A 20201-nucleotide genomic window follows, 5' to 3' on the forward strand; every position below is an offset into this window, starting at 1 on the left:
TCAGTTGCGAGTGTCGTGAAATAAACCATAATTTAATTTTTTATATGCAGATTTGAACCTTAGAAATATCTAACTGGCGATGTTGTAGTTGGTTGTATAATATAAGGTATATACATGATACATCAATAAATGAAAAAAGCTGAGCCAGAAATTTGAATTCAGGATTTTCAATAGTACGCACCAGGGCGCTTGCCTCATTTATTGTGATGTTGTTAGATGTTTCAGATTCCATTATGGTTTGAAAACATTCCAGCAATGGCTCCTTCTTCTCATGAACAACATTTACTGTTCTTATTTTAAAACTCCATCTTGTTGCCCCAGCTGATGGAATTGTCTTTGAAACACATTAATCTAATACACACTGTGTGGAGATCGAGAGAAGAAAGCAGGGATACTGGATAAATCAGCAAAAAATATGCGAGCTTTGTAGGCTATTTTGTTTAGCGGCTCTTTCCGTTATGAGATTCAACTGATGAGCACTTAATTTCACATTTCTCCTGAAATGTTAAGGTACTGAACTGAATAGACTGTAAATATTGTACAGAATTAAACATTGTTGCATTTGTTATACTCACAACATTAAAGAAAATGTATTTAAAACTGCGCGCTACTGACTAACTGCTGCAAATTTTGCAGCGCCTGGAAACTCTGGATTCACGGCGAGGGATAGCAGGGGGAGGAGTAAAAGTAACGCGCAAAGCATCCGAGACGAGACTGGCAGCTCCAGGGGAGGAAGTGGCTTCACCAATCTGTCCTTGTGTCTGGCTTCGCTCTGGCAGCACCAGGGGAGGAAATGACTTCACTAACAATTGCGTGCATGTCAATGAGAGCGAAATTTAAAAAACAATTCGAGCCGCTAAATAGAGAATGTATAATAAATGTATTTCACAACATAAAACGAGACAAGAGCCACAAATGTCCGGGGGTGCTGCAGCTCCGCAGGCCCCCTTCGAAAGCCGCCCCTGGGATTAATCTATTTTATGCAGGTGTCACTTTTGTAGCAGAAAATATATAGGTCAATGTTTTCATTCAGGGGTATAGCACGCTGTACATGAAGTTCGTTGTAAATTCTCTTTCCGTAAACATCATGACTGAACAGAAGCAGCAACTGTTCATTGACCTTGAAGTGCATATTCAATTGCCGCAGACATTTTAGTAGTATAGTGAATGTAGTGGGGCTGGTTTATTATTGATTACTCAATAGAAGATGAGCGGAAAGAATGTGACCTTGACTATGGCTGCTGATTGTGATAAATATAATTCAGATAAGCATGCCAGTAGCCTGGTTATTACTCAGAGAGAAAACTTCAGTTCTGTATGGAGATTAAAGATAAAGAATACTAATTATTTTATTAAAGTAGCTATTAACAAATTCTTGTCCACACCTGTGGAGTAACGGTTAGCGCGTCTGGCCGCGAAACCAGGTGGCCCGGGTTCGATTCCTGGTTGGGGAAAGTTACCTAGTTGAGGGTTTTTTCCGGGGTTTTCCCTCAACCAAATAAGAGAAAATGCTGGGTAACTTTCGGTGCTGGACCCCGGACTCATTTCACCGGCATTATCACCTTCATCTCATTCAGACGCTAAATAATCTAAGCTGTTGATATAGCGTCGTAAAATAACGGTACTGAAATAAAAAAAAAACAATTTCTTAATTTAGCACAGTGACGTACGCAGAATTTTGTCATAATTAAAACTGTTTACAATTTATATTATCTGTATTTTAAATTTTGTGAATTATTATTATTATTATTATTATTATTATTACGTTACAGTATATTTATTAAATATTATGCTATGTTCCGAATGCCCTTATAAAATCTTTGAAACGTAATTTTTTCACAGCCATCCAATTTTTAACAAATTTTAACTTCTGTTTAATTTTGTATAAAAATGCTTGTGTCATTATTACACTTACACAATAATCATGCATACAGAGTGTTAAAAAAAAGTATCCAATATTTTAGGATGTGCTAGTATGCATCAAAACAAGAAAATAATGTTTAATAAACATGGGTCCTACAACACATACTTTCTGAGAGCTGAACACTTGTTCATAAGGGGTGCTCAAGTCGACCTGGTTGGCGAGTTGGTATAGCGCTGGCCTTCTATGCCCAAGGTTGCGGGTTCGATCCCGGGCCAGGTCGATGGCATTTAAGTGTGCTTAAATGCGACAGGCTCATGTCAGTAGATTTACTGGCATGTAAAAGAACTCCTGCGGGCCAAAATTCCGACACATCCGGCGACGCTGATATAACCTCTGCAGTTGCGAACGTCGTTAAATAAAACATAATATTAACATTAGCCAAATATCGTCGTATGAATGCAAGAACTAGGTAACTTGATTTTTCATATTTTGTGACATCGCCTATTTACTTATAGATTGCACTAAGGAATATGTCTCGTTTTCACTCACCTATTTGTTATATTGGAAAATAGATGTCGCTGGTATCATTCGATCAGTTACCAAGTTCTTGCATTACATTTTGTGCGATTTATGCTATAAAAGAGGTAACTAAAAAATGCAAATTTCGAGTTACCTAGTTCTTGCATTCACACGACGATATATTATAGAAGCTATGTGGTAGGTAGCCGTTTCTATGGCAACTGGTCATTTGATGGAACAGCCCATATGCTCAATGCTTTTTTCTTAACGTGAAATTGAACTAGGTGACAAAAGGTAACTTTATTTGAAATGCATATAAATAAACAAATCCATTGTTCGGAATAATTTCGGAATTAGTGACAGTTGAAGTACTCTAACATACAGTACGATGCCAATTATCATGTATAACAGCCTTTCTTTTTACCTGTAATTGTGATTAATGATTCTGGAGGGGGTTATCTTTTACAAACAAACGTCTCTCTTCGATGGCAGAATATACAAGAACACACATCACATATCACTAACCTTATAATGCAAGTAACTCTTCTGGATAGTGAATAAAACAAATTTAATTATTTTGTCATTGAAGTTGCACTCCAGGTAATGAAGAATTCATGCTGTAAAATATCCGAGACGCCAGAAAAACATACCAAAAAACTTCGTATGAATAATTTCCGTTATCTACCACAGAATCGGTTGTACTAATGTGTAGGCCTATTATGTTCAATGTCCGATTTTTTATTTAGGACACTTTGAACAGATCCATAAACAAAGGCAAGGTTCCACAATATTCTATGATAAATGTTGATATAATACTGCTGATACGAATGGGTATTTTCTAACAATAACAAAATGGTAATGATATTTTAATGTTTTTTCTGATGTTATTACAAACCTAATTAAGTAATAGCAACCCCATGTTCGCTAATAGAAATCGCGTCATAATACGCATGACTGGGTTCGAAATTACACTTCAGAATATTGTCTCTGAAACGATGCCGTATTTTAAAAACAGTTATTTATATGTTTTGTACCAAACTGCCATATTCAGAGGATACATAGCAGAGTGCTACATTGGAGTTAAATCGCTCGCTTGAACTCGGTCGAATGTCGCACGCTCGAGCGAGAAGGATCGATCGTGATACGCTCGTAATAAATAGAAGCACAGTACAAGGTCATCTCACCGACATGTCTTATCTTGTATGGAAGGCGACAGATAAGATACACATATGTTTTGCTCACACGATAAAAATAAGGCTTTATTTTCTGCGTTTATGACAAACGTCTAATGGAACGTCTTACTAAAACAGTAACATGAAGTTATAAATAAAATAGTATGAAAAACTTCGATATACACTTATTATTCCTAATTAATAATTATTCAATATTTGATTTACCACAAATATATAATATGATAGGTCCATACATAGTGTTCCGCCTATATACTGCGACAATGTAGAAACGTTTTACAAAATATTATTGATATAGCAGTAGATTAATAACAGTATTAGTACAGAGATAACGTCACAGAAAATATAATAAAACGAATAATCATGCTGCACAACTGTTACAGACGCAAAGATTGATACACTAATTATTAGAGATTAGTATTATTACTAGAAAACTTGATATAGTTCTTGCATTATCGTGATTTTGTGTTCTCCGTTTATAAATAATTACATTTACAACCAATAACATCTATCAGATATGGCAAAAACAAAATCACTCCTGTGTGAGGGGGAGGGGAACATTTACCTACAACATTTATATTACATTTTAAAGCAAGTTTTGTAGTTGTACTATGGAGAGGTTAGTTAAACACTGCAAAGTTTTGAAATGATAAACATCTATTGTTACTACACAGTTCATCACTGTAACAAGAACGAATGTCTAACGCTCGGCTTATACCGTTCGAGGATTTATCGCTCGCGACAATTTTACCCATCATGCATGTGCGCTACCTGTCGGATTATGTTATGAACTACTTGGCGCTCGAGCGAAAACGTCCGATGCAGATCTCTGATTCATAGGCTATCAAGACCAAAATATAGGTGAAAGAATCAGCGCCATCTTTCTTAGATTACCGGACACAAACCACATGGTCTAAAACGGGAAAGATGACGACCATTCTAAAAGAATTAAAGATGTTTAACTAAAATTATATAATGAAGTAATGTAGAGAATTCAATATTTCATGTAGAGTGAATAACAATTTGAAAGCTATCACAAAAATGTTAAAACTATAAATTTGTCGTGACCGGTAAGTGCAAGCAAACGTAGATGTAAGGAGAATACGAGTAGATATTGCAAGTATTTATCATGATTAAGTGTTAATATAATATCACAATAGAAATACATTTACAGCATATTAACTTACTAGTTCCTTATATCAGACTCCGGTTTTCAGTTTGTTATCCAAACACGCAGTGGGAGTTAGCCGTCATACAGGCACTGGCAAAGAAAACTTCAACTGCTAGCCCAGCAGGTGACTGGGTGTCGGTTAATTCCCGCCGTCTGTACCCGCGCCAGTGTTGCCAACTAAGCTGTTTTCCCGGAAAAACCAGCAGAAGGTAGTTCTCGTGATTTTGGAAGTGAAAATCGTGGAATTTGTAAGGGATTTTGATTAGCTGGGGACAGAGGTGAAATTTTTCGCATTTTGGTAAAAAAAAATCCGATTTTATTATTTTTACATAAAAATACTTTACATTATGAAGAATATATCTGCAATATTTCATTTGTTTTCGTCGTCATTTTTAAAAGCCTGTATCAGTGTTGCCAACTGGACGGAAATCCCGTCAAAAGTGACGGAATTTCAACGTAGTGGACGGGAAAAAAATGGCTTTGACGGGTGACGGATTTTCTGGGGGAAATTACGATTTGCGTCATCTTTTGACATTTTTAACTGCTGTCATTTTTAATTCTTTAATTTTTGGGAGATTCCACTTTTTATTTGAACAGTCCTGCCTATTCCATACTATGTTTAAGAATCCCCTGTTTCAAATTTCCTCGTAATTTATTTATTTATTTATTTATTTATTTATTTAAATCCACCACCAACAGAAGCAGGCTTCCAATTACAGGTGGCTTACACAGATACATACACAAAATACATAATAAGAAAAAAAAACAAACAACACAAACGAAAGAAAGAAAATACATAACGGTAATAGATGCTACAATATAATATTACAGTTAATATAGTGCCAATTGGTCAATATAATGATGCAAAATTATTTAAAAATTAGAGTAAAAACATTATAATACACTTCTTCATAATTTAAATATCTAAGGAAATACAATTCTTTTTAATATTGTATGAAATTTTTCAACTGTTAAACTGAAATCTAATTGAGAATCACAGTTTAAAGACAGAGAGTTGTAAGTATTACACATAACAAACAATGCAGAGTTCTTGAACAAAACAGTTCTAGGGATGGGAATAACAAGTTAGGTGTTGACGAATTATTATTTTAATCAGGATTGGTATGTAAGTTGTGTTAAAAGTTGCTTTATATATGTGTATATATATATATATATATATATATATTTATTTATTTATTTTCACGGATTTCCAGTTGTTATACTGACGAGGATACAATTTATGTTGGCATCACTGGTCTGTATCATGTAAACATGTAAATATGTTATCACCTTTTGAAAAATGCCTATCCTCTCTGTTTGAAGTACACAATGTTGCTGTTACCTTTGCTGTCAAGTTACCATAATCAACTTGTTCGTCAAATAGATATCACTTATTTTCGATAGTCAGTTGTTGGTTGTGTTTAGAAATGTATTTTCCTTGGAGCTATTTCCAGAGTTGTTATATAAAGACATTGGGTGTCACTTTGTTATTGAAGGCAATCATTACACGAGAGAACCGATGTGGTGTGTTGTTTAGAAATTGAATTTGGTTTGTGTTGTGTGTTTATAAAAGACAAAGTATATAATTGTCTCGTGACGAGAATATTGTACGAAATGGAAATATATACTTTGAAGAGGTGGAAAAATTCAAATATCTTGGAGCAACAGTAACAAACATAAATGACACTCGGGAGGAAATTAAACACAGAATAAATATGGGAACTGCCTGTTATTATTCGGTTGAGAAGCTTTTATCATACAGTCTGCTGTCAAAAAATCTGAAAGTTAGAATTTATAAAACAGTTATATTACCGGTTGTTCTTTATGGTTGTGAAACTTGGACTCTCACTTTGAGAGAGGAACATAGGTTAAGGGTGTTTGAGAATAAGGTGCTTAGGAAAATATTTGGGGCTAAGAGGGATGAAGTTACAGGAGAATGGAGAAAGTTACACAACACAGAACTGCACGCATTGTATTCTTCACCTGACATAATTAGGAACATTAAATCCAGACGTTTGAGATAGGCAGGGCATGTAGCACGTATGGGCGAATCCAGAAATGCATATAGACTGTTAGTTGGAGGCCGGAGGGAAAAATACCTTTGGGGAGGCCGAGACGTAGATGGGAAGATAATATTAAAATTGATTTGAGGGAGGTGGGATATGATGGTAGAGATTGGACTAATCTTGCTCAAGATAGGGACCAATGGCGGGCTTATGTGAGGGCGGAAATGAACCTCTGGGTTCCTTAAAAGCCAGTAAGTAAGTAAATAGCCTAATTACTAAATTCTAAACTGTAAGTTTTTACCGGTACTTAAGCCTGTTTCAGTTGTTTTAAAGTAGCTGCTGAAACTTTTGAAAGTATAGTTATTTACGCTTTAAGGGAGATAAGAATTTTTTTACTAGTCCAGGACAAGTTTGTGTCCGAGCGATAGCGAGCAATTAAGCATTCCAGACTAGCAAATTCTACTTACGTAACTCACTAATTACATGTAATTTTTTTTTCCACTCCCACATTCTACGTAATAAAAATATATTTATTTCTTCATCTATATATATATATAATTTGAACTGGTAATGGAAATTACAGGAAAACTGCTGAACGGATTTTAATTAATGAACCCTCATTTTAAAGCTTGGAACCCAAAGTTTTTCAGAAAAATAGTAGTTTTAAGTGAAATGTCAATTTTCCTACATTATTTTCTTATTTTCCAAAATCCATCTATCTTCAGTTTTGAGAACTAATTGCATTTCAGCACGGCCGTGATTTCAGAATAAAACAAAACACGCACTACAATAAACAATATAGCTATTACACGAAGGCCATGACCTGCAGGATTGCTGACATATTTAGAGTTAAAATTCAATTGGTTATTAAAAACTTCGAGACTGACTAAAAATAATTTACAGGTCTGATTCTTTGGTGTGTAATTTTCTGAGTACAGCTGTGTATTGGATATTGAAATCTACAAAACTTGAGGTGGTTTGATGACATTATTAGGCCTACTATTAGAATTGAAATTCCATTACAGTTAATTCCATGATGTGACTATTTTTTATTAATTGTACATATTAATGTTATACTGATGATATGAAAATGAAACGTTTTGGGGTTATATAAGTAGATATAGAGAATATCTTAAATTAGATCTTCATTTCTATAATTTACTGAGTGGCGGATACTATATATATATACAAAACTACAAAACTTGCGTAAGATAATAATATTGTTATTAAAAATCAAATATTTTTATAGTTGTTAATCAAGTGGGGTTGGGTCTTTTTCATATACTTAATGGCGGTGTGGTGTAGATACATGCGTCATTCTCTTCAGTATTGGCTCGAGACAGCGCAAAAATTACAGTTCCTAAGGAAAGACCAAAAGGTATTACTTACTGATAAAATAAGAGGCCTACAAAATTTTGTAGTCTCGCGATCATTTCAGCAAGATCTCTTAGCAGGAAAAAATGATTTTACCCTCTACATTTCAAGCTCTACATGCAGCAGCTATACCAAAATGCCATGTCTATTGTTCGAAAGCATAGCAAACCTCACTTTTACAATCCACAATGACCTGAAATAGCTATTGCTTTACTCCCACATGAAAAACACTGATCGCCCTGACATTGTTACTTGCATTTTCGCGTTGAAACTCAAGATACATAAGTTCAAGAAAAAGTATTTGGCATAAAAACCATTCAGAGAGGGTATGTTTCATTATTATGGAAGCACACAACTCTCAAAATGCCTTGTATTTTTCATTGAAAATAAATCTGAACAATTTTTATTTGAATGTCTAATGAATTTAGTTTGCAGCATTTGCTGCACAAGCCACTAATTTTATATGATTTAATATCAGATCTCTTAGGACTGTCGTCGAGTTTTGAGCATTTTTGTTGCTATGTTACTGTTGAATGAATAGTTATTTATGGTACTTGTGAGGTCAGTGCATCTTTATTGCGCGAGTGGAAAGATTTAAGCACGAGGCGTCAGCCGAGCGCAATAAAGATCACGCTCACAAGTACCATACGTAATTTTATTCATGACCATAACAAAAAATTCTCTTATACAGGGACATCACTTTATTTTTACAAACATTTTTAACATTAACCTGGCTATACTCGGAAACACTGTTACCCTCTTCCATTACCGGAGTTTGATGTTACTAGTGCAATATGTAAAGAAATCATTTTACTAGGTATAGGAGGAGAGAAAAGTAGTGTATCCATTTATGTTGTAGGGAAATACGATATTACGATTTTCAGTTTGATCATCACTTTTACGGAATTTATCAAAATACAGTAGAGTAGTAACATTTTTTTTTTTCAAAAACTCAACTTTTCAGACGGCTATGTTCGTTATGTAATGTCTATTTTATTTAGCATATTAATTATTGATGTTATAATACAATATAGAGAGTGCATTTAAATTGAGGGGGTCATAAGTAAAAGGCTCTAAGTGCACTTAAGTTACTTTTGAGAAAATGGGGTTTAAACATTTAAGCTTTCGTAAAACCGGTAAAATTTTTATTTAAATTTTAATGTGTGATGCGATTAAAATATCCCTTTGCCACTAAAATTTTTAGATACTTTAGCTTACACTGGATGCACTTAACTCATGTCAAATGTCACTAGCATTCCTTTGCTTCTAGCCACCTCAATTCAAAATAAGCTAATCTGAATTTGTAAAAAAGTTGCTGAAAATGGTTGCCGTTCATTACAATGCTGGCTTCAATTCAGTACGCATATTATTAAAAACATTTTGAAGCATATTCTCTGAAATTGAATTTATCGTTTCTTGAATATAATTTTTAGTACGATATTATTAATATAGGTTCTTTCTTCTATAGAAAACGCAATCATATTTATGAAACACACTATACACTGCAGTGTTTACTTCAGTGCTTGAAGACTTCGAATGCAACAGCGGCCGTAAGTTTGTGTGTCTGACGGGAGCAAGGACATTAGTGAAGGGGTGGGAGTGAAGTACATTCAGAAATGCAGGTACAATAAAAATGCAAGTAAAAATAAAATGATGTCCCTGTATAAAAGAAAATAATGTTGAAGATAAGTCCTCATATATAATCAGATATCATGACATGGATTTTAGAATCGATACGTGTACTAGGTAGGCTATGATGTAGGAGGCCATGAATAGTGAAGAATGGTATCTAAGGCGTTGGATAAATAACAAATTATAATTAATTATATAATTTTAATATTTTTTTCATTTTAAACATTTATTTTAATCTTTTTGAAGTTTCAGGGATTATTTAGAAGTGTTCACGGGACTAATGTGATTAAAATAATTTCACATTTTACTTCTGTAAACTTAAGAGGAATATTAAAACGTAATTACTCATCGTGTCTGTTTAGCTCAGTTGACTAAGGCATGTTGTTATTAAATGATTTAAATCCAATAAATTCAACTTCGATGGTTCGAGTCTCATCGCTTCCCATAAGGTAAATTATAAAATAAAAACAAATACATATTAGAAAGGGATGTAATTACAGATGAACAACGATCGAGAAAACGAGACTAACGCCCGCAAAGTCGAAAACCCGCACGACAGTGTTGTAGCGTCCTTGACGTAAAGACTGGTTGTAAGTCTTCCGAGACTCGATATTGATCAACTCCCGAAATCCCGAAGAAAGCAGTTGTTTATACCTGACTGAACTTTTATACTTTAGCAATGTTATATATGTACAGGGACATCATTTTATTTTTACTAACATTTTTAATATCAACCTGGCTATACCTTTCTATTAACGATTGAAACAGGAAACAACGTTTGCTACCCCCTTCCACGACTGGAGTTCGATGAAACTGGCGTAAAATACAAATCACTTTACTAGGTATAGGAGGGAAGAAAAGTAGTTTATCCACTTATGTAAACTAGGAAATATCGCAATTTTGAGTTTGATAATTTTCATTAGGTTTTTGTTTAATCAAAATACAGTACTGTATTAACACTTAGTGTTTTTACTCACGAATTGAGCTATCCATTTGGAAGTATTAATTATGCAGTGTATATTGTACTGTTACAGCACATTAGCTACAATATAGAGAATGAAGTTAAATTGAAAAATAATCATAATATAGATATTTAAACACATTTTTTAAAATAGTGGCCGTTCATTTCGATACAGGCACATATTATCGCACTATAGACTATTGTACCTAATTCCAATTACCAGTTTCGTCCTTCGTACGAGTAACTCATGTTGAAATAATTCTGTACCTACTCTATAAAAGAGTACCTTACGTACTGTAAATTCAATCTTCACTTCTGCCCGATCAGAAAAGATAAAATTACTCAGACATGCTATCTATTGTCTGTCCAAGTGGTGCTGACGCAGGGTCATAGAAGGAGGGAAAATCACGAGACAGTTTACTTAACGAGGCCCTTTTATTTAAGTTAATTTAAGCAGTTGTATAATATTACGTAGGCGTTCAATTCCTAACAGAAAATGTTTTCAAAAAAGAGCTAAGAAAGCCCAGCTACTAGACTTAGCAGAGGGGCGAACAGAAGCAGGTGGGGGAAACCGGGATGCGACGTAGGCAAACGGACGACAGTACTTGTACGAAAATATGATTCAATATTGAAAGCTCTTTCGTCACTGGAAAACGCGAACATATTTTTGGAACGTACTATACTCACTAACTCAGTACTGCTTACGCGCCCTCGGCTCTGTGTCGTGAACGGTTGGAAGTTTACTAGTAGAAGGGGTGGGAGTGAAGTACATTCAAAAACTCAGGTACAATAAAAATTGAAGTAAAAATAAAATTATGTCCCTGTATAAACAATCAAGTAGCCTATTTGAAACATCATCTCTACCTTTCAGTGTATAATAATCCCTTCTCCAGTCTTTATTTAATTACTAGGTCCTTATTAAAAGGCTAGGAGTTTTCTTTTCATATGTTTAAGATCGATTGTACAATCTCAAGTAAAAGCATAGTAATGTTATGTTTTATGTTTCTTAGAAATGCAAATTTATTTGAGAATTGTTTTTTTTTATTTGTATACAAATATGCCTGGGCGATTACTTATTGTATTATGGGGAAGGAAACGATAATCACCAATTAGGAACAGGATTCTTTGTACATAAAAGAATAAAATCAACACTAAAAAAGGTCGAATTTATCAGTGACAGGTTATCGTATTTAGTACTTAAGGGTAGATGGTGCGATATCGTAGTTATAAATGCTCACGCCCCAACAGAAGAGAAAGACGACCATATAAAGGATAGCTTCTATGAGGAATTGGAACACACTTTTGATCAGTTACCTAAATATCACATGAAAGTTTTATTGGGGGATTTCAATGCTAAAGTAGGACGGGAGGATATTTTTAAACCAACAATTGGAAAAGAGAGCCTACACGTAAGTAGTAATGACAATGGAGTTAGGTTAGTCAACTTTGCTACATCAAAAAATTTAATTGTCAAGAGTACAACATTCCCCCATAAGGATATACATAAATATACTTGGACTTCTCCAGACGGAATGACACATAACTAGATAGATCACATCTTGATAGATAAAAGAAGGCACACTAGTAAAAAAATTACAGGAGAATGGAGAAAGTTACACAACACAGAACTGCACGCATTGTATTCTTTACCTGACATAATTAGGAACATAAAATCCAGACGTTTGAGATGGGCAGGACATGTAGCACGTATGGGCGAATCCAGAAATGCATATAGAGTGTTAGTTGGGAGGCCGGAGGGAAAAAGACTTTTGGGGAGGCCGAGACGTAGATGGGAAGATAATATTAAAATGGATTTGAGGGAGGTGGGATATGGTGATAGAGACTGGATTAATCTTGCTCAGGATAGGGACCAATGGCGGGCTTATGTGAGGACAGCAATGAATCTCGGGGTTCCTTAAAAGCCAGTAAGTAAGTAAGTAAGTAACCATAGGTAATATCATATAATAGAACCAGAACATTTTGATAACTAAGACACTTGTCTGTTTTGTGTTTCTGTCTCATTTAAACATTTATAATGTCATTTATTTCAATGATGTATGTTATTCAAAGTTACGAAATCTTTCCACGCCGACCAAATTCTATTTCGAGAATGATGAGCGAGACTCGAAACGCACGAGAATCACGAGACGAGACTCTAAAGACAAATGCAACGAACACAGCGAGCGAGAGCGACAGTTAACTTTGTTCATCTCTAGATGTAATGCACAAATTACGACGTAGTGATGGTAGTAGTAGTAGGGAAAGGAAAAGGAGATTGAGTGTACGGAGATATAAGAAATGGTAATAAAGAATTAGAGGTAGTGACATCTAGTAACTAATATATTAACTTCATGAGTAATAGTTGAAAGGAAAGATGGTATATGTGTGGTCCCGGATACTAGGAAAATACTACCTAATGAATTATGAGGTAAAGTTTATTTCACTAGTGCAATAAAGTGATGTTGAATAAAAGCCTATTTTACAAACGCAATCGTATTTAGTAAACGCATGTTTTTTGTTAGGTCATAGATAAACATACTTTCACTTATTTCTCTAGGGAAGCAATGTGACTTACGTCCCGTCGTCAATAGCAACCAACAGCCTACTATCACGGTAAAATCCATTTACTGCCCTAAAAACAAACTAATAACGGCATACGTACGGCAGTGGGAATGGAAAAAGTAGACTTCACTTATTTTTGTGCGAGATCGTGCGTATTTGCTTGGTTTCCGCACAAAACCAATCCGCGGAAAGTCTAAAATTCCACATTCAGTATTCCCAACCTAACACACATAACAATTTCCCTCTTCTTACCGCTTAAGTGACATATTGATTTTACTGCTTTAGGCTTTTAACATATTATTTTTAGAGACGTTCAATATAGTAATAATTATAAATTGGAAACTTACCACTGCAATTTCACCTAAATTGCACTGTTAATTATTGTTTTTAAATATTTGCAAAAATTAAGTAAACTCTACAACTCCACTAAAGTTACTGCATTCGTGATGCAAGTAACATTAAGAAAGCCGTGAAAAAATCAACAAGATTCCAGACTCATCATAGACTGGGGGGAAAAAAAAGACTGACGTATATCACGGCCTGCTGCAGTATAGTAAACACAGAAAACATTTTATAGGAACAATGTTGAAGATAGATATTTTTGTTTTGCAAATTTGCCGTCATTGAACAGAAACCAAGATGGAGATTTCATTGCAACTAATTAGAAATTCCTCTTTCAGGTATGTAATAAACGATATTCGCACAAAATAATGTACGATACACGAGCGGTATGTTTTCTTTCAATTCTCGGAAATTAAAAAAGCTCAACTACGTTTCACTTTTTCAAACTTTTCCTCGAACATGAAAACTTCAACATACCGCTCTTGTAACGCATATTACTATTTCACTTACTTCTCTAGGGAAGCAATGTGACTTACGTCCCGTCGTCAATAGCAACCAATAGGCTACTATCACGTTCAAATCCATTTACTGCCCTAAAAACAAGCTAATAACGGCATACGTACGGCAGTAGGAATGGAAAAATAGACTTCTTATTTTTATTGAACTAGTCCACTAAGTGAAAAAAATGACATAAACTATAAAGATACAAAATGACGTAGTATTAATTATACAACGTTGCATCCAGATACAAGAATAATTAAAGACGAAGTTGCATTGCTTGTGCAATATCAAATAAAATACGATTATAACCATGTTCTACAGTAAACATAAGCTTTTTTACTTTCTTTTGTTTAAAAAGTTAAGGATTATTTTGTTAGGTTTCTTACCTGTGTAATAGAATATCCAGAGAGTGATCAGCTCCCCAGGAAGTTTGCTTGTGGACTGTGTCACCAATAGCTTGTCATATCTGCTCGGGCCCTGTTACTGCAAAACGGATAAACCAAGTCATCACCCTGATAGGTAACTGATAAATGTGCGTAGGCTGATAACACATAATTCCAGATCTGCTGTGTACCGTAGCACGTATGCACGCTGTATTTACGGGGATATAGTGAAGTCGCCTACCCACTATCTCTTCAGCCGTAGTATGCTTTCGTCTGCTTACAGGTTTTACTCGTACGCGTTAACAATTGGAGTAAGAATTACTGTGCGAGATAAGATAACAAGTCCCACCCATTCTACGGTTCTGTTCCTTAGGACAGTGGTTCCCAACCTGTTTTGAATGACGACACACTTTACTGAACTCCCACGATATCGCGACACACTTATTTGTTTTTAATAATAATAATAATAATAATAATAATAATAATAATAATAATAATAATAATAATAATAATAATAATAATAATTTCCACAAACGATTAGGGAAAACACGGGGATTTTACTGGAAGCAAGTAAAGAGATAGGTTTGGAAGTAAATCCTGAAAAGATAAAGTATATGATTATGTCTCGTGACCAGAATATAGTACGAAATGGAAATATAAAAATTAGAAATTTATCTTTCGAAGAGGTGGAAAAGTTCAAATATCTTGGAGCAACAGTAACAAATATAAATGATACTCGGGAGGAAATTAAATACAGAATAAATATGGGAAATGCGTGTTATTATTCGGTTGAGAAGCTTTTGTCATCCAGTCTGCTGTCAAAAAATTTGAAAATTAGAATTTATAAAACAGTTATATTACCGGTTGTTCTTTATGGTTGTGAAACTTGGACTCTCACTTTGAGAGAGGAACATAGGTTCAGGGTGTTTGAGAATAACGTTCTCAGGAAAATATTTGGGGCTAAGAGGGATGAAGTTACAGGAGAATGGAGAAAGTTACATAACACAGAACTGCACGCATTGTATTCTTCACCTGGCATAATTAAGAACATCAAATCCAGACGTTTGAGATGGGCAGGGCATGTAGCACGTATGGGCGAATCAGAAATGCATATAGAGTGTTAGTTGGGAGGCCGGAGGGAAAAAGACCTTTGGGGAGGCCGAGACGTAGATGGGAAGATAATATTAAAATTGATTTAAGGGAGGTGGGATATGATGATAGAGACTGGATTAATTTTGCTCAGGATAGGGACCAATGGCGGGCTTATGTGAGGGCGGCAATGAACCTCCGGGTTCCTTAAATGCCAGTAAGTAAGTAATAATAATAATAATTAGGCAAATGTGGGGTAATCTTTTGGCGAATCCTCGGACCTCACCTCATCTCACTACATATCGCCAAAATATTGTAAAAATTGCAGAAATTATAAAAAAAATTGTAGAAAATTGCTATATTGTAAAAGTGTAAAAATTGTAAAATATTGTAAAAATTTGTAAAAATTGTAATTGTAATATTGTAAAATTTTGACTTGTTCCATATCTTAAAGCTTCATTGCTCATGTAAGATCTATGGAATATAATAAATGAATGAATGAATGAATGAATGAATGAATAATAACCACCAGTGCTTTTCTTCTGGAGAAAAAGATGGTGGAACTCTGTGTGGAATATTTATAGCTGTCGGAGAAATGATTACTATTCACTGCACGGGAATTTTGTCGCTTTTAACCTCCTTTTCGTCCAACTAAGACTTTCAAGGTCTAAGCGAAATTCAAAGAAAAATTATATTAACAACATAGTTATTCACACATGTTTCGGTTCCATGATGAAAAATGCAATAAAAAGAAGCCGGAACGTCGTTCCAGTGCGTTCTGCCAAAAAATGCACTGTAACAACTTATATGTAGTATCGGACATCCAGTGTTGTAAAAAATTATGTCGATGTTAACACGCAATCGAAAATTCTATATAAAAAAAACAAGCAGCAACTTCAGTGGCATTAGAAAAAAACAAAGATATGTGTCAAAAATCCCAACCTGCTTATGCTGGATGTCCGATAAAATATTTGTATTATAGTTTTTGAAAACTCGCTATTTAAATTAATGTGAAGTCTGGGCTTGGTAGATTGCACAGAGTTTCTCTATACGTCGCCTAATGATTCACAAACCTACAAGTAAATAATTTTCCTTTGTTTATATTTCACTATTTCCGTGGTATAAAATGCTGATTCACACAAGTATGACGTTAAAAATGGCAACAATTGTGATATTGATTTTTTTAATTGGTTATTTAACGACGCTGTATCAACTACTAGGTTATTTGGCGTCGATGAAATTGGTGATAGCGAGATGATATTTGGCGATATGAGGCGAGGATTCGCCATAGACTACCTTGCATTCACATTACGGTTGGGGAAAACCTCGGAAAAACCCAACCAGGTAATTAGCCCAAGCGGGGATCGAACCCGCGCCCGAACGCAACTTCAGACCGGCAGCCAAGCGCCTTAACCGACTGAGCCACGCCGGTGGCTTGGGATATTGATATCGCGCATAAATCCAAAAAGACTTCACTGAATTGTCTAGAAATTTTGTTTTCATAGTAGCGACAAAGCCTTGATCAATAATAATAATAATAATAATAATAATAATAATAATAATAATAATAATAATTTTATATATGGTATTCTCTATCTAGGATTATATTCCCCAGCCATCAGATATCTTAATTCGCACCCTGCTGTTACATTCTCCACTAAATAAGGTAAATTCACATTTGCAGGAGCAAAACAATTTTTTTCCCAATGAGAATTTAAAAAGGAAAATGACAGGGGATTTAAGGAAACCCCCAATAAGTACTCTAAATACAATAGGTTACTTTCTTTAAGACTGTATTTTAGTGTGGTTTATTTGGCATTCCTGTATTACACATAACCTATATACCGTACCCAATATTACCATGAATGAATGGATGGATGGATGGCTTCCTTCCGCAGACTACGACTTAGTGTTATTCTTATAGTACGCTTCCAATTGACGGAAAATAAAAAATTTCTTTTTTAAACTGACAAACAAACATTCTCATTAGGGCGGATAAAAAAGTTAATATTTTTCTCCCATCATGTTAATAATGTGAAGACAAGCGCTTATAAAAATGTTGGCCACTCGAGCGCAATTGCGAGAGACATCCAGAAACTAATTTTCCCTGGGATAATTCACAGGAAAAAAAGCACAATGTCATGGAAAAATTTATTGGAACAGATACGGTACAGCAATTGTTGAGATATTTTTCAACATATCCCCTACCGGAATAGAGACATTTGTCATGCCGTGGAATCAACTTTTGTATCCCTGTGTATTGTATTGTATTTATTAACATTCCATGGTATTCATACATTGTTTACAGCTAGAATATGGAACAAGTCAAAAAACTTAATACCATTATAAACTCTTAATTTATAGTCACGGTCTAGATGAAATATATACACAAGAGATTTACAATATAGTCTACTAGTACAACACAAAGTTTTAGTATCAATTTCATGAAGTGTTACTGAATATCATGAATTTACCTACAGAATAGAAGGCGTGAGAAATTAGGTACTTCTTTAATTTGGCCCTAAATAATCTTATGTTTTGAGTTTCATTTTTTATATCTATAGGGAGGCTATTAAAAATTTTTACTGCCATATAACGCACTCCTTTTTGATAGCACGATAGACTTGCCGATGGAGTATGAAAGTCATTTTTTTGACGTGTATTTATGCTATGAACTGTTGAATTAGTTACAAAGTTTTCACAATTACATACGAGAAAGATTATTAATGAAAAGATATACTGACAAGCCATGGGCATTATTTGTAGTTTTTTTTTAAATAGTCCTACACGATTCCCTAGATTTGGCAGCTACTATTATTCTAATTACTCTTTTTTGTAATAGAAATATATTGTTACTATCTGTGGAATTTTCCCAGAATATTATTCCAAAACTCATTACCGAGTGGAAGTATGCAAAGTATATTGTTTTTAAGGTATTGATATTTACTATGTTTTGCATAGATCTAATAGCAAAACAAGCTGAATTGAGTTTGGGGGTAATTTTTTTAATATGAATTTTCCAATTTAACACATTATCGGTTTTTAAGCCAAGAAATTTGGTTGTTGTTGTTTCTAATAGGGATCTATTATTAATTATTGCGCTAGAAATTTGCGACGTTGAATTTGGACAGGATTTAAATTGAATTATGTTAGTTTTGTTACAATTTAATACAAATTTATTGACTGAGAACCAGTCACATATTTTGAAGAGAATTTCCTCTGTTGAAGATAGGAATGTGTTGGAGTTATTGGCTGTAATTACTATACTTGTGTCATCTGCAAATAATATGGGATGACCTACATCTTTTATTAGGGGGGGGGCAAGATCATTTATAAACACTAGAAAAAGTAGGGCACCTGTGTCTAGAAGTCTACCGACTGGGATCGGAACCAGTGTGTGACAGCCTTCTGGACCTTTCTGCTGATCCCACGGTATGACAAATGTATCAGTTCCGGTGGAGAATATGTTGAAAAACAGCTCAATATTTTCTGTATCTGTTACAATAAATCTTTCCATGAAATTGTGTTTTCTTTCTGTAAACGGCCCCAGGGAAACTTATTTTTACAGCCCTTGTAATTGCACTCGAGTGGTCAAAATTTGTATAATCACTTGTTATGAGATTATGAACATGGTGGGAAAGAAACATTTACACATACACAACACATCTAATCACCCCACACAGCACAAACATGCTGCATTCAGGACAATGATACACAAATTACTCAACATACCCATGAGCCAACAACACTACAATGAAGAAGTGAACACAATCAAATACATAGCACAAGAAAACGGTTACAATCCAAACATAATAGACAATATCATAAGGAAGACAAAACAAAACCTCAGCAAACACAAAAAACACAAAAAAAAAACAACACAAACATAAGAACACAAGAAATACATCACACAAGATCGCATCCTCATTCAGAAAACAGAAATACAACATAGCATACAGAACAGAAAACACACTACAAAGACATCTCAACACACAAACAACACAAACAAATAAATACAACCACACAGGCGTGTACAAACTCACATGCAATAGTTGCGACAGTTTCTACATTGGACAGACAGGCAGATCATTCCATACTCGATACAAAGAACACATTAAAGCAATAACCAGAGGACACAATACATCTACATATGCCGAACACATAACCAATGCTAACCACGCATAAAACAACATAAATACAGACATGGAAATCCTACACATACAACCCAAAAACCAAAACTCAACACACTAGAACAATATGAAATATACAGACACACTAAAACACACCCTGATCAAATTCTCAACACATAGATCAATTTTAGAACACACACAATATTTGACACAACTCTTCATCACACGAACGCACCCACACAACAGGCAGCGAAGTTGAGATGGCGCCGAGACACAGAAGGCTCTGAAGATATTGTCAAGTAGCACCGAAACAGCTGTAAGCCGTACATGTTTACATAATTAACACGAGTAAGATCGCCATTTAATCAATTATTTATTTACTTTTTTATATGCCCCCATGAGAATGTTTGCTTGTAAGCTCTAGAAAAACATATCAGTGAAATGAGTATTTATACAGACACATTGACAATAAAATTA

At 34.6% G+C, this 20201-nt stretch overlaps 1 protein-coding gene across 4 annotated transcripts in view; it reads right to left on the reverse strand.

Moving 5' to 3' along the window:
• Positions 1–20201, reverse strand: part of Fa2h (Fatty acid 2-hydroxylase) — a 139802-nt gene that overhangs the window by 76422 nt on the left and 43179 nt on the right. For 2 of the 4 annotated variants that reach the window (XM_069819962.1, XM_069819964.1), the window contains exon 2: positions 14509–14605. The gene's annotated coding sequence lies outside the window, so the exon portion shown is untranslated. Of the gene's footprint in view, positions 1–14508; positions 14724–20201 lie in introns of those variants that run through there. The other 2 variants (XM_069819963.1, XM_069819961.1) reach the window with 2 other exon arrangements.

This window comes from Periplaneta americana, chromosome 3 (assembly GCF_040183065.1).
Source record: "Periplaneta americana isolate PAMFEO1 chromosome 3, P.americana_PAMFEO1_priV1, whole genome shotgun sequence".
Classification (NCBI taxonomy): Eukaryota; Metazoa; Arthropoda; class Insecta; order Blattodea; family Blattidae; genus Periplaneta; species Periplaneta americana.